The 16095-nt window shown below is 42.3% G+C and overlaps 1 protein-coding gene across 3 annotated transcripts in view; it reads right to left on the bottom strand.

Moving 5' to 3' along the window:
- LOC136864335 (inactive phospholipase C-like protein 2) overlaps positions 1 to 16095 on the bottom strand; it is a 786053-nt gene that overhangs the window by 265044 nt on the left and 504914 nt on the right. The gene's annotated exons all lie outside the window — the stretch shown is intronic.

Genomic DNA, 16095 nt, shown 5'->3' with positions numbered 1-16095 from the left:
TAAGTACTTTGCCTCCTTATATTTCATTATAGGTCATCTCCTATAAGAAGAGACGATGGCTGAATAACTGCCAGTGGACAGCCTTACAATGGATGAAAATTTAGTAACACTTAAGGTAGACAAACGAATTTCTTCTCGCACATTCACAATAGTTTCAACACAGTGGGGGATGCTTTTAGAAATTTTTTATTGATACTACAAACTTCTAGCCAAATTGCATTTTTCTTATTTATCACACCACTGAGGTACATTTTTAAAATCCCAGAAGAATATCACTTAGAAAGATTGTATACATTGCTTATGCCATCAGGACCTTCATTAGCGGAATAATTTCTTTATATTTCAGTTGAATTTTAACCGATTTTCAAACTTTTGTTCATAGTTTTACAAAACTCCTGCCACTCCAGTTACCTACATACAGTAATGGACATATGAAAGAAAGCTTCCAGTGAAATTTCGACTACCTAGTGCGGAATGTTCGTGAACTGTTCTCGAAAAAAAAAAAAAAACAAGTCACGCACACAAAATGAGCAATTATCAAATTATAATTCTCATTCTTGCCTGCTGGCATTTCTTGATGGATACAGTACTTTTGTATCCATCTCTTGGCACAGGCCAGAGTAAAGTGTAGCTTTTACCGAAGTCCCAGTCTCATCCATGGCTGTGACAATATGGAAGCTGCTGGGGTATGGGTGGTGCTGAGTAATGACATTCAGAGCACGACTAGTGCATCAGAGTGTTATGAAAGGTGTTGCTCATAGGGTCAGTCGTGCTGTAATAGCACTTTATGACCCAGTGAGGAAAGCAATGGCAAACTACCGCACTCCTCGTCTTGCCTAGTACGCCTCATTTTGGTGCTGCCATTGGTTTTTGCGGTTTCCTTATAACCGCATAACCTTTGCTGGTGCTATTTGAGGATCCAACCAGCCTCTGGGCTGATGACCTAACAGACAGACAATTCTCATTCCATGTAGATACAAACCTTGTGGATACCCACAACGAAGAATTTATCTATGGGTTCGTTTCTGAGAATTTGCTTGCGAGGAGCTTACACTTTCCCATGCACTCATTCTTGGTCTGAGTGACTGTGTTTATGTTATGAAGATTGTAAGATTTGGATACACAAGAAAGACGAAAAGAAGTGAAGGTGATCGTGAAAGAGGGAAAAGATGCATTTACGGGTGATATTCAAACTTATCTCACAAACTGGAAAGCCGACGTAACTGTTTAACTCAGAATCTATTATTCCGAACTCTCTAGTTTTATATTGAACACTCTTCCAAGACTTATCATCTTGAATTACCTAACTTATAGTTTAATCTTTGTGAATGAATATTATGCCACAAGAAAATATGTTACCCCTTTTTTATTCATTCGGCCGGCCCCATGGTGTAGGCGTAGAGTGCCTGCCTTTTACCCGGAGGGCCCGGGTTCGATTCCGGCCAGGTCAGGGATTTTTACCTGGACCTAAGGGCTAGTTCGAGGTCCACTAAGCCTACGTGATTACAATTGAGGAGCTGTCTGACGGTGTGATAGCGGCCCCGGTCTACAAAGCCAAGAATAACGGCCGAGAGGATTCGTTGTGCTGACCACACAACACCTCGTAATCTGCAGGCCTGCGGGCTGAGCAGCGGTCGCTTGGTAGGCCAAGGCCCTTCAAGGGCCGTAGTGCCATGGGGTTTGGTTAGGTGAGTAGAGGTACTCCTGTGGGATGGTGAATCCTGTACCCTATCGCGAGGAGATAGTTCTGGAAGGCATAGCCGCTGACCTTTCGTGGTTGTCCAGTATTGAATTCGCTTGTGATCTGCTGCACTCGAGGCCAATCTTTCGCCTCTTACCATCCGAGCTAACCGACGGTGAACTTCGTCATCAGCACGTTGTACTCCAAGGTAGTTAACCGTGGTGGTGGTGGTGGTGGTGGTGGTATTCTCTGAACCTACGTACTCATGGAATAGTCTTGATACAGTGGCCCGTGGAAAGCCTAATGCCTGCACGACTTCGGAGATGGAATAAACAATGCACCAGGCACCGATATTCTGGCCGCAATCAAATGGAGAGAGATCTCGTGTCTTTCTTTTCCTCTTACTTACACGACCCAGTACGAGATCTGACGACGTAGCAGTTACGTGCTACGCAGCACTATTACATTTACTGGGCCAACCACAACGCCAATTCTCCAAAATGGCAGCTATCTTTAACTGAATTGCTCATCAGGGTATCTCCTTCAGTTTATCAATAAGGATGCAAATAACAACAAATCACATTTTAAAATTCAAATTTCTACCGCAAATTCCGGTAAACTTTCCACGGAAGGTATTACTTTACGAGTTATGATATTTTGTGGAAGTTAACAACAGTAGTACCCAGAATGAAGACCTACAAGTGTACTCAGTAAGTATCTTTCCCTATTAAATTGGGCTCTCAGTAAGAGATATATATTTTCCCTCCAAAGTTTGGGGTGTTTTTGTTGCCATGTTACGAATATTTACAATTTAGAGCCTACGTGACTCAGACGGCAGCGCGCCGACCTCTCACCGCTGGGTTCCGTAGTTCAAATTCCGGTCACTCCATGTGAGATTTGTGCTGGACAAAGCGAAGGCTGGACAGGTTTTTCTTCGGGTACTCCGGTTTTCCCTGTCATCTTTCATTCCAGTAACACTCTCCAATATCATTTCATTTCATCTGTCCTTCATTAATCATTGTCCCAGAGGAGTGCGACAGGTTTCAGCAGCCGACACAATTCCTATCCTCGCCGCTAGATGGGGGACTCATTCATTCCATTCCTGACCCGGTCGAATGACTGGAAAAGGCTGTGGATTTTCATTTTTTCTTTTTTCTACTTACAAGTTATTGAATGTCCTCGCTGGAGAGATCTGGGATTTCTAGCGCACTATGTCAGTAGTATAATGGGAGAGTTCTGCGGCCTCCTCCGCCGCCCGCCTCCTCCTCCTCCTCCTCCTCCTCCTCCCTCCTCCTCCTCCACCTCCTCCTCCCGCGGGAAATTTGAATTTTGGCGGGAGATTTGAATTTTGGCGCGAGATTTGAATTGGTAAACAAAGCCACGTGCTTTTTGACAGACAACAACGCATCGCTAACCTCACTGCTGCCATTTTGACGGGCCTAAACCTCAGTAGTACCAACTTAACCTAACTAGCATGAGGTAAACGAAGCCACGTGTTCTTTGACAGCCACGTGCTTTTTGACAGACAACAACGCATCGCTAACCTCAGTACTGCCATCTTGACGGGCCTAAACCTCAGTAGTGCCAACTTAACCTAACTAGCATGAGGTAAACAAAGCCACGTGTTTTTTGACAGCCACGTGCTTTTTGACAGATTTGTAAACAAAGCCACGTGCTTTTTGACAGACAACAACGCATCGCTAACCTCAGTACTGCCATCTTGACGGGCCTAAACCTCAGTAGTGCCAACTTAACCTCACTAGCATGAGGTAAACAAAGCCACGTGCTTTTTGACAGACAACAACGCATCGCTAACCTCAGTACTGCCATCTTGACGGGCCTAAACCTCAGTAGTGCCAACTTAACCTAACTAGTGCGAGGTAAACAAAGCCACGTGTTTTTTTGACAGCCACGTGCTTTTTTGACAGCTGTCATCCGCCATATTTAAACCACAAAGCACTGTGCTGCCCTCTTTAGATGCAAAATTCGTCACCTGTCATCGGCAGTGCTGCCATCTTGACGGGTCTAAACCTTAGTGCTACCAACTTAACCTAACTAGCGCGAGGTAAACAAAGCCACGTGTTTTTGACAGCTGTCATCCGCCATCTTTAATCTATAGAGCACAGTGCTGCCCTCTTTAGTTACTTACCTTTGAAATGTGGTGGCGGATAATTTGAAAAATGCTTTTTGACAGCAGCCATCTTTGTGCACCATGCTGCCCTCTTTAGCTAGATACCTGTGGTGGCAGGCAATTCCACATGACAGCAGCCATCTTTAATCAAGAGAGCACTGTGCTGCCATCTTTAGCTAGATACCTTTGAAATGTGGTGGCGGCAAATTGAAAAATTTCACGTGCTCTTGTTTGGAAACAAACTCGCGTGCTTTTTTGACAGCTACCATCCGCCATCTTTAATCAACAGAGCATAGTGCTGCCCTCTTTAGTTTGAAATGTGGTGGCGGCAAATTCCACGTGCTCTTGTTTGGAAACAAAGCCATGTGCTTTTTTGACAGCTGTCATCCGCCATCCTTAATCAACAGAGCACCGTGCTGCTATCATGCGGGCAATTTCGTCAGCTGTCATCCGCCGTCTTTAATCCACAGAACACCGTGCTGCCCTCTTTATGGCTACTACCTTAAGCACGTAGTAGCGGGCAATTTGAAAAGTTCTGTTAGCTATCATCCGCCATCTTTAATCAAGAGAGCACCGTGCTGCCATCTTTAGCTAGATACCTTTGAAATGTGGTGGCGGCAAATTGAAAAATTTCACGTGCTCTTGTTTGGAAACAAACTCACGTGCTTTTTTGACAGCTACCATCCGCCATCTTTAATCAACAGAACATAGTGCTGCCCTCTTTAGTTTGAAATGTGGTGGCGGCAAATTCTACGTGCTCTTGTTTGGAAACAAAGCCACGTGCAGCTGTCATCAGCCATCTTTAATCCAGAGAGCACCGTGCTGCCCTCTTTATCGTAGTAGATGTAAATTCGTCACCTGTCATCCGCAGTGCTGCCATCTTTAGATAGATACCTTTGAAATGTGGTGGTGGATAATTTAAAAAGAGAAATTCTACAGCAGCCCTCTCTCAACGCTAATTGCATAAGATGGCGGCTATACATGACTCCTTAAGGGTGCTTACGCAAGATGGCTGCTATACACAGGTTCTTATGAGACGCCGTTGGGATGCTTGCGCAAGATGGTAGTTATACATGGCTCCTTATGAGATGCCCTAGGGATGCTTGCTCAAGATAGCGACTGCTCTTATGGGACGGCTTAAGTGTCCTTGCACAAGATGGCTTGAGACGCCCTAAGGATGCTTGCGCAAGATGGCGGACACAAGATGGCGGCTATACACAGCTCCTTATGAGACGCTTTAAGGGTGCTTGCGCAAGATGGTTGCTACTCTTAGCTTAGAGGCTAACGTGTCGTGCTAGTTCGATTCATTAAATTTAGGGCTTAAATGCAAAATGTTAAATATATCGAAAACGGTGCACCGTAGAGCAAAACGGACAAAATTTTTCTGCCTAATACCTAGGTTCGCAGTATGAGGAACAAGAAAACCATAGTCTAATGATGGGATCAACGGTTCGGTTCCTACTTAGGCCCTTTGGCATTTGCTCTGTTTTAGCTTGTATTGAAGCGAGTCTTCGTAACATGATCAGGTCTAACTATGGTAGAGAGTATAACGTACCATGCTGGTTCGATTCATTAAATTTGGAGGCTTAAATGCAAAATGTTAAATATATCGAAAACGGTGCATCGTAGAGCAAAACGGACAAAATTTTTCCGCCTAATACGTAGGTTCGTAGTATCAGGAACAAGAAAAAACGTAGTCTAATGATGAGATCAACGGTTCGATTCTTACTTAAGCCCTTTGGCATTGGCAGCTATCTATTTCTACAAGATGGTGGCTGCTCTTATGAGACACAAGATAGCTTGAGACGTCCTAGGGATGCTTACGCAAGATGGCGGACACAAAATGGTGACTATATATAGCTCCTTATGAGACAGCCTAGGGGTGCTCGCACAAGATGGCAGCTACTCTTATGAAGAAAGCTAGCTTAGAGGCTACTGCGCAAGATAACAGCTGCTGTTATGCATGCGGTGGAGAGCAAATTGAAATTCTATGTGCTTAATCAACAGAGCACCCTGCTGTCCTCTTTAGCTGAAATGTGGTGGTGGATAATTTGAAAAATTCTTTTGACAGCTATCATCTTTAAACAATGGCGACTATACATAGGCTGTTAAGGCCTTATCATTCTCCTCCTCCTCCTCCTCCGCCTCCTCCTTCCCTACCTCCTCCTCCGCCTCTTATGTCAAGGCATAGCTTTATATCGAACAAGTTTAAACCTGCATCGCGAAGGCAAGCGTGTGCAGCGATAACATTATTATGCATGTTTAGACTTTCGAAACATAAGAAGAGTAGAATCAAACGCTGTACTCGATACGACATGTGATCAGAACATTGATTGATGCGTTCAGAAAACAAAATAAGTGATCAAGACTAGAATCGAACACTGTACTCAATACATCGTGTGTTTAGAATATGTCAGGGGATACCCTTGTTCTAAGAAGATAGGATTGAAACATAACAAGACTAGAATAGAACACTGTAATCGATGTTGCTAACTTCAACATGTGATCAGAACATTGATTGATGTGTTCAGAACACAAAATAAGTGATCATGACTTGAATCGAACACTGTACTCGATACAACATGTGATCAGAACATTGATCGATGTGTTCAGAACACAAAATAAGTGATTAAGACTAGAATCGAACACTGTACTCAATACAACATGTGTTTAGAACATGTTAGGGGGTACCCTTGTTCTAAGAAGATCAGAATGAAACATAACAAGACTAGAATCGAACACTGTAATCGATGTTGTTAACCTCAACATCTGATCAGAACATTGTTTGATGTGTTCAGAGCAAAAGTACAATTTTGATGATTTGCTTAGTGTAAAATCAAAAACTATGGAAACACACTGTGCACATATCGCATAGCTAACTCGCTCAGTAAGCAATATTGCAAAACTACAACTTCAATGATCTGCCTAGTGTAAAAATAAAAAACACACTGTACCCATACTGCGCAGCTAACTCGCTCGGTAAACGATATAGCCAAAGTATAACTTCAAATTATTTACCTTCCATCATTCGTCTTGTGTGAAAATCAGTCGAACAAGTTATCGCATAAACATGTAACATGAAATATCAGTCAATCTGTTGGCATGGGTTACAAGCATGTAGCTTATGCGGGAAGTAAAATTAAACAGAACGCTAGTGCTATAAGAAATACTCTGCTTACATTTAAGTCCCTAGCTGTTGAACAAGTTATTACATAAATATGTAACATGAAATATCGGTTCGGAAACATATTGTTTCAAGGATGAAAGGACTCTTCCTCCTCCTTACCGCACATTCCTTGTAGGGCTAAGGGGCTAATGGGCTAAAGGGCTATTGGGCTAATGGGCTAATGGGCTAAAGGGCTAAAGGGCTGAAGGAGCAACAACCTCATCGATCGCTATCAGCAAGAACGCTTGTACTTTGTTAAGTGTAGAAAATTAATCTTTATTTGTAAATGGTTTCATGTTCAGAACAAGGAATGGAACCTAGGGGTTACGTCTTACCTAATAAAATCCCCGAGGTGCGATGAGTTACGTTTTTCGAACTAGTGTTTGGAACACTGAACTTTTCAAGATGATAGCAGAGAGTTTAGCAATGTTCTGTTGTTGGATTATAAATTCCGCGCTACAACATGCATAAGGTGGCAGCCTTGAGGTTTACTGCCGTAAAGATGACAAGAGTGAGGTTAACAATGTTCCGTTGTTGGATTTTAAATTCCGCGCTATAACATGCATAAGGTGGCAGCCTTGAGGTTTACCGCCGTAAAGATGGCAGCAGTGAGGTTAGCGACGCTCTATTGTCCTTCAAAGTGAGGTTAGGGTTCGTCAAGAAGACAGCTGTCAAAAAAGCACGTGGCTATGTTTACCAAACAAGAGCACGTGGTCGTGACGTCACGGTCACGTAGTATGCTGCCTCAGCATGCAAAGTTCAATGTCTACACCTACGTAGTAAACATTCTGCTGTGTTCACAAGATTTTTTACACATAACTATTCTTTATGCTTTAAGTTCATGCACATAGGCTATGCTAAGATAGCAGCACAAACACATGCGAACTTTGTACATTCTAATGGAATATGTTTAGTACTGCGTGCATCATAGATACATGATGTGTACACGCATTTAAACATGGCTATACTTAATGCTGCTGCTTTGTTTACAAGATTTTTATACATTGCTATTCTTTATGCTATAAGTTCGTGCACACACAAGCGATAGTCGTACGCTCTGGCAGGAGAAGTTTAGTACGATATTCGATACATTATCGGTGGGTGATGTGTACACGCTTTAGAACATAGCTCTTCTTTGTGCTTTAAGTTCGTGCACATGGGTTAGGGATACACAAAAGCGATTGCTACATGCTCTACCGGAGGAAGTCTAGTACGATAGTCGATGCATGTAAAATCGATAGGTTTTGCTAAGGTAGCAGCACACTTACACGATTTTAGCACAATCTAGTGGAAAAAGTTTAGTATGATAGTCGTTTCATGCAAAATCATTAGGTAATGTGTACACGCTTTGAAACAAGGCTATTCTTTGTACTTTAAGTTCATGCGTACAGGTTATGCTAAGATAGCAGCACAACCTAGCGGAAGAAGTTTAGTACGATATTTGATGAATGTAAAATCAATAAGTAATGTGTACACGCTTTGAAACATGGATATTCTTTGTACTTTAAGTTCATGTGTATAAGTTATGCTAAGATAGCAGCACAACCTAGCGGAAGAAGTTTAGTACGATATTTGTTGCATGCAAAGTCGATAGGTAATGTGTACACGCTTTGAAACATGGCTATTCTTTGTAGCTTAAGGTCATGCGTATAGGTTATGCTAAGATAGCAGCACAATCTAGCGTAAGAAGTTTAGTACGAGAGTCGATGCTTGCAAAATCGATAGGTAATGTGTACTCGCTTTGAGACATAGCTATTCTTTGTACTTTAAGTTCGTGCGTCTTAGTTATGCTAAGATAGCAGCACAATCTACCTGCAGAAGTTTAGTACGAGAGTCGATACATGCAAATTCGATAGTTGATGTGCACACGCTTTGAAACATGACTATTCATTGTACTTTAAGTTCTTTGGTATAGGTTATGCTAAGATAGCAGCACAATCTAGCGGAAGAAATTTAGTACGATATTTGATGCATGCAAAATCGATAGTTGATGCGTACACGCTTTGAAACATGACTATTCATTGTACTTTAAGTTCATGGGTATAGGTTATGCTAAGATAGCAGCACAATCTAACGGAAGAAGTTTAGTATGATAGTCGATTCATGTAAAATCAATAGGTAATGTGTGCACGCTTTGAAACATGGCTATTCTTTGTACTTTAATTTCATGCGTATAGGTTATGCTAAGATAGCGGAAGAAGTTTAGTGTGATATTTGATGCATGCAAAATCGATAGGTAATGTGTACACGCTTTGAAACATGGCTATTCTTTGTACCTTAAGGACATGCTAAGATAGCAGCACAATCTAGCGGAAGAAGTTTAGTACGATAGTCGATGCATGCAAAATCGATAGGTAACGTGTACACGCTTTGAGACATAGCTATTCTTTGTACTTTAAGGTCACGCGTATAGGTTATGCTACGATAGCAGCACAATCTAGCGGAAGAAGTTTAGTACGAGAGTCGATGCGTGCAAAATCGATAGGTAATGTGTACACGCTTTGAAACATGGCTATTCATTGTACTTTAATTTTATGTGTATAGGTTATGCTAAGATAGCAGCACGGTCTAGCGGATGAAGTTTAGTTCGATGGTCGATTCATGTAAAATCGATAGGTGATGTGTACACACTTTGAAACATGGCAATTCATACTGCTGCTCTGTCCCCAAGACTTTTGAGCATAGCTAATCCTAATGCTGCTCTTAACGACGTCGAGCTAAGGATTGATTACGTGACCGTGACGTCACGACCACGTGCTCTTGTTTGGTAAACATAGCCACGTGCTTTTTTGACAGCTGTCTTCTTGACGAACCCTAACCTCACTTTGAAGGACAATAGAGCGTCGCTAACCTCACTGCTGCCATCTTTACGGCGGTAAACCTCAAGGCTGCCACCTTATGCATGTTATAGCGCGGAATTTAAAATCCAACAACGGAACATTGTTAACCTCACTCTTGTCATCTTTACGGCAGTAAACCTCAAGGCTGCCACCTTATGCATGTTGTAGCGCGGAATTTATAATCCAACAACAGAACATTGCTAAACTCTCTGCTATCATCTTGAAAAGTTCAGTGTTCCAAACACTAGTTCGAAAAACGTAACTCATCGCACCTCGGGGATTTTATTAGGTAAGACGTAACCCCTAGGTTCCATTCCTTGTTCTGAACATGAAACCATTTACAAATAAAGATTAATTTTCTACACTTAACAAAGTACAAGCGTTCTTGCTGATAGCGATCGATGAGGTTGTTGCTCCTTCAGCCCTTTAGCCCTTTAGCCCATTAGCCCATTAGCCCAATAGCCCTTTAGCACATTAGCCCCTTAGCCCTACAAGGAATGTGCGGTAAGGAGGAGGAAGAGTCCTTTCATCCTTGAAACAATATGTTTCCGAACCGATATTTCATGTTACATATTTATGTAATAACTTGTTCAACAGCTAGGGACTTAAATGTAAGCAGAGTATTTCTTATAGCACTAGCGTTCTGTTTAATTTTACTTCCTGCATAAGCTACATGCTTGTAACCCATGCCAACAGATTGACTGATATTTCATGTTTATGCGATAACTTGTTCGACTGATTTTCACACAAGACGAATGATGGAAGGTAAATAATTTGAAGTTATACTTTGGCTATATCGTTTACCGAGCGAGTTAGCTGCGCAGTATGGGTACAGTGTGTTTTTTATTTTTACACTAGGCAAATCATTGAAGTTGTAGTTTTGCAATATTGCTTACTGAGCGAGTTAGCTATGCGATATGTGCACAGTGTGTTTCCATAGTTTTTGATTTTACACTAAGCAAATCATCAAAATTGTACTTTTGCTCTGAACACATCAAACAATGTTCTGATCAGATGTTGAGGTTAACAACATCGATTACAGTGTTCGATTCTAGTCTTGTTATGTTTCATTCTGATCTTCTTAGAACAAGGGTACCCCCTAACATGTTCTAAACACATGTTGTATTGAGTACAGTGTTCGATTCTAGTCTTGATCACTTATTTTGTGTTCTGAACACATCGATCAATGTTCTGATCACATGTTGTATCGAGTACAGTGTTCGATTCTAGTCATGATCACTTATTTTGTGTTCTGAACACATCAATCAATGTTCTGATCACATGTTGAAGTTAGCAACATCGATTACAGTGTTCTATTCTAGTCTTGTTATGTTTCAATCTTATCTTCTTAGAACAAGGGTATCCCCTGACATATTCTAAACACATGATGTATTGAGTACAGTGTTCGATTCTAGTCTTGATCACTTATTTTGTTTTCTGAACGCATCAATCAATGTTCTGATCACATGTCGTATCGAGTACAGCGTTTGATTCTACTCTTCTTATGTTTCGAAAGTCTAAACGTGCATAATAATGTTATCGCTGCACACGCTTGCCTTCGCGATGCAGGTTTAAACTTGTTCGATATAAAGCTATGCCTTGGCATAAGAGGCGGAGGAGGAGGTAGAGAAGGAGGAGGCGGAGGAGGAGGAGGAGGAGAATGATAAGGCCTTAACAGCCTATGTATAGTCGCCATTGTTTAAAGATGATAGCTGTCAAAAGAATTTTTCAAATTATCCACCACCACATTTCAGCTAAAGAGGACAGCAGGGTGCTCTGTTGATTAAGCACATAGAATTTCAATTTGCTCTCCACCGCATGCATAACAGCAGCTGTTATCTTGCGCAGTAGCCTCTAAGCTAGCTTTCTTCATAAGAGTAGCTGCCATCTTGTGCGAGCACCCCTAGGCTGTCTCATAAGGAGCTATGTATAGTCACCATTTTGTGTCCGCCATCTTGCGTAAGCATCCCTAGGACGTCTCAAGCCATCTTGTGTCTCATAAGAGCAGCCACCATCTTGTAGAAATAGATAGCTGCCAATGCCAAAGGGCTTAAGTAAGAATCGAACCGTTGATCTCATCATTAGACTACGTTTTTTCTTGTTCCTGATACTACGAACCTACGTATTAGGCGGAAAAATTTTGTCCGTTTTGCTCTACGATGCACCGTTTTCGATATATTTAACATTTTGCATTTAAGCCCTAAATTTAATTAATCGAACTAGCACGACACGTTAGCCTCTAAGCTAAGAGTAGCAACCATCTTGCGCAAGCACCCTTAAAGCGTCTCATAAGGAGTTGTGTATAGCCGTCATCTTGTGTCCGCCATCTTGCGCAAGCATCCTTAGGGCGTCTCAAGCCATCTTGTGCAAGGACACTTAAGCCGTCCCATAAGAGCAGTCGCTATCTTGAGCAAGCATCCCTAGGGCATCTCATAAGGAGCCATGTATAACTACCATCTTGCGCAAGCATCCCAACGGCGTCTCATAAGAACCTGTGTATAGCAGCCATCTTGCGTAAGCACCCTTAAGGAGTCATGTATAGCCGCCATCTTATGCAATTAGCCTTGAGAGAGGACTGCTGTGGAATTTCTCTTCTTAAATTATCCACCACCACATTTCAAAGGTATCTAGCTAAAGATGGCAGCACTGCGGATGACAGGTGACGAATTTACATCTACTACGATAAAGAGGGCAGCACGGTGCTCTCTGGATTAAAGATGGCTGATGACAGCTGCACGTGGCTTTGTTTCCAAACAAGAGCACGTAGAATTTGCCGCCACCACATTTCAAACTAAAGAGGGCAGCACTATGCTCTGTTGATTAAAGATGGCGGATGGTAGCTGTCAAAAAAGCACGTGAGTTTGTTTCCAAACAAGAGCACGTGAAATTTTTCAATTTGCCGCCACCACATTTCAAAGGTATCTAGCTAAAGATGGCAGCACGGTGCTCTCTTGATTAAATATGGCGGATGATAGCTAACAGAACTTTTCAATTTGCCCGCTACTACGTGCTTAAGGTAGTAGCCATAAAGAGGGCAGCACGGTGTTCTGTGGATTAAAGATGGCGGATGACAGCTGACGAAATTGCCCGCATGATAGCAACACGGTGCTCTGTTGATTAAAGATGGCGGATGACAGCTGTCAAAAAAGCACATGGCTTTGTTTCCAAACAAGAGCACGTGGAATTTGCCGTCACCACATTTCAAACTAAAGAGGGCAGCACTATGCTCTGTTGATTAAAGATGGCGGATGGTAGCTGTCAAAAAAGCACGCGAGTTTGTTTCCAAACAAGAGCACGTGAAATTTTTCAATTTGCCGCCACCACATTTCAAAGGTATCTAGCTAAAGATGGCAGCACAGTGCTCTCTTGATTAAAGATGGCTGCTGTCATGTGGAATTGCCTGCCACCACAGGTATCTAGCTAAAGAGGGCAGCATGGTGCACAAAGATGGCTGCTGTCAAAAAGCATTTTTCAAATTATCCGCCACCACATTTCAAAGGTAAGTAGCTAAAGAGGGCAGCACTGTGCTCTATAGATTAAAGATGGCGGATGACAGCTGTCAAAAACACGTGGCTTTGTTTACCTCGCGCTAGTTAGGTTAAGTTGGTAGCACTAAGGTTTAGACCCGTCAAGATGGCAGCACTGCCGATGACAGGTGACGAATTTTGCATCTAAAGAGGGCAGCACAGTGCTTTGTGGTTTAAATATGGCGGATGACAGCTGTCAAAAAAGCACGTGGCTGTCAAAAAAACACGTGGCTTTGTTTACCTCGTACTAGTTAGGTTAAGTTGGCACTACTGAGGTTTAGGCCCGTCAAGATGGCAGTACTGAGGTTAGCGATGCGTTGTTGTCTGTCAAAAAGCACGTGGCTTTGTTTACAAATCTGTCAAAAAGCACGTGGCTGTCAAAAAGCACGTGGCTTTGTTTACCTCATGCTAGTGAGGTTAAGTTGGCACTACTGAGGTTTAGGCCCGTCAAGATGGCAGTACTGAGGTTAGCGATGCGTTGTTGTCTGTCAAAAAGCACGTGGCTTTGTTTACAAATCTGTCAAAAAGCACGTGGCTGTCAAAAAACACGTGGCTTTGTTTACCTCATGCTAGTTAGGTTAAGTTGGCACTACTGAGGTTTAGGCCCGTCAAGATGGCAGTACTGAGGTTAGCGATGCGTTGTTGTCTGTCAAAAAGCACGTGGCTGTCAAAAAACACGTGGCTTTGTTTACCTCATGCTAGTTAGGTTAAGTTGGTACTACTGAGGTTTAGGCCCGTCAAAATGGCAGCAGTGAGGTTAGCGATGCGTTGTTATCTGTCAAAAAGCACGTGGCTTTGTTTACCAATTCAAATCTCGCGCCAAAATTCAAATCTCCCGCCAAAATTCAAATTTCCCGCGGGAGGAGGAGGAGGAGGAGGGAGGAGGGAGGAGGAGGAGGAGGAGGAGGAGGCGGGCGGCGGAGGAGGCCGCAGAACTCTCCCATTATACTACTTATGTCTTATGGTATGCGCTAGAAGAAATTTGTTACTTTCATGTTCCTGTCTCAGTCTCATCCTTGGTTTTCGCAATATGGAAGTGACCGAAGCATAAGCGATGCTACTCCTTATGCAGCCAGTTCATGTTACGAATAGTGTGAAGATGTTGCTCATGGAGTTAGCTGGTGCGTACATTTCAGTGGGCTTGGCAGATTGATATGCAATCGCAACTTCTTGCTCGGTAACTACCTCACTCCTTACCTCCCTTGTACGTCTCCTCATTAACGCCTAGGTAATTTATGACAGCTTATGGCGAAGCTATTAAGGTTTCGACCACCGGGCGAGTTGGCCGTGTGGTTAGAGGCGCGCGGCTGTGAGCTGGCATCCGGGAGATAGTGGGTTCGAATCCCACTGTCGGCAGCCCTAAAGATGGTTTTCTGTGGCTTCCCATTTTCACACCAGGCAAATGCTGGGGCTGTACCTTAATTAAGTCCACGGCCGCTTCCTTCCAACTCCCAAGCCTTTCGTATCCCATCGTCGCCATAATACCTATCTGTGTCGGTGCGACGTGAAGCCACTAGCAAAATAAAAGGTTTTGTCCAGCCTTCCACCAGACCACTCAACACACATATTTCACGTCAAAGTATATATTTACAGGTCTTTCTTACAGGTTTTGGGCTGTTAAAAATGCATACATCATTAAGTGGATAACAGTTGAAGGATGGGGAAAATCTCATCACTTACTCCTAATTATAAATTTGATAAGTAATGATGAGAATAGTGTGGCTTATAGAAATATTAGAGAGAGTTTAGTGTCCAAGTATAGTTGGACAGAATACTCTATCATAATCTTCAAGAAATAACTTTTCGAATTATTAAAATGGGAAAGGGATTAGCGATTGAGAATAACCAAGCAGATCAGACCATACAACTAATAGAAAATACCATAGTGATAGCAGGACAGAAGCTGCATATGCAGGTTATAGTGGGTGGTACAATGAAGAATGCCGAAAGAAAAACAGTGAAGTAATGACAGCATTATAGCATATAGGAAGGTAGGAGGGCTTGAAACATGAATTGCATTCTGTAGGAAAAGAAATAGAGAATTATTGGTAAATATAAAAAACACTTGACAGACGAAACAAGCTGATAATCTAAACAGAGACTGAGAATAAAGGCATTGAGAAAGTGGGGTATAGAATACATGAATACATCAAATCTGCAGAGAAAGAAACGTTATAAAAGAGGTAAATATAAGACATGGAGAATGGATCGAAAAGTTTAAAACTGTTAAGTGGTCAGGATTGTTGGAAACTGGATGTGGAAAAGATGGTGGTTTCGAGAGGAACCCTGTCTAACTTATATAAGGAAATTCCAGTTGATGAAGTAAAAGCATTATTAGAGAAATGGCGTAAGGGAAAATCATTAGCAAATTCAGATATCAACACTGAATTTTTGAAGGAAGTAGGTAGAAAGCATAGTCCAAATATTCTATATATTTTTCGATGGAGCGAGATTCCCAACAAGAAGAAGGGACCATCTCTCCTGTACGTAAGGGACTTGGTGAGAGATCAAATCAAACTATAGAGGGATATCGTTGTTAGATTCACTAGTAAAAACAGTAAACTAGAGGACCTCATCGTGAGGTGGTACAGCTATTTTCAGGCACAGCCCTCCTGCCATACTTAAATTTTTGTGGCACTACCGAGAATCGTACCCGGTCATCCGAGGACGGCAGCTAATAGCTATAACCGTCAGACTTCGGAGACGGACTTAATCGTCACTAATCAATATATATATATACACTGACTGAC

Source organism: Anabrus simplex, chromosome 2 (genome assembly GCF_040414725.1).
Source record: "Anabrus simplex isolate iqAnaSimp1 chromosome 2, ASM4041472v1, whole genome shotgun sequence".
NCBI lineage: Eukaryota > Metazoa > Arthropoda > Insecta > Orthoptera > Tettigoniidae > Anabrus > Anabrus simplex.
The sequence above is the reverse complement of the archived record's forward strand: the minus strand, read 5'-3'. Positions and strand labels throughout refer to the sequence as shown.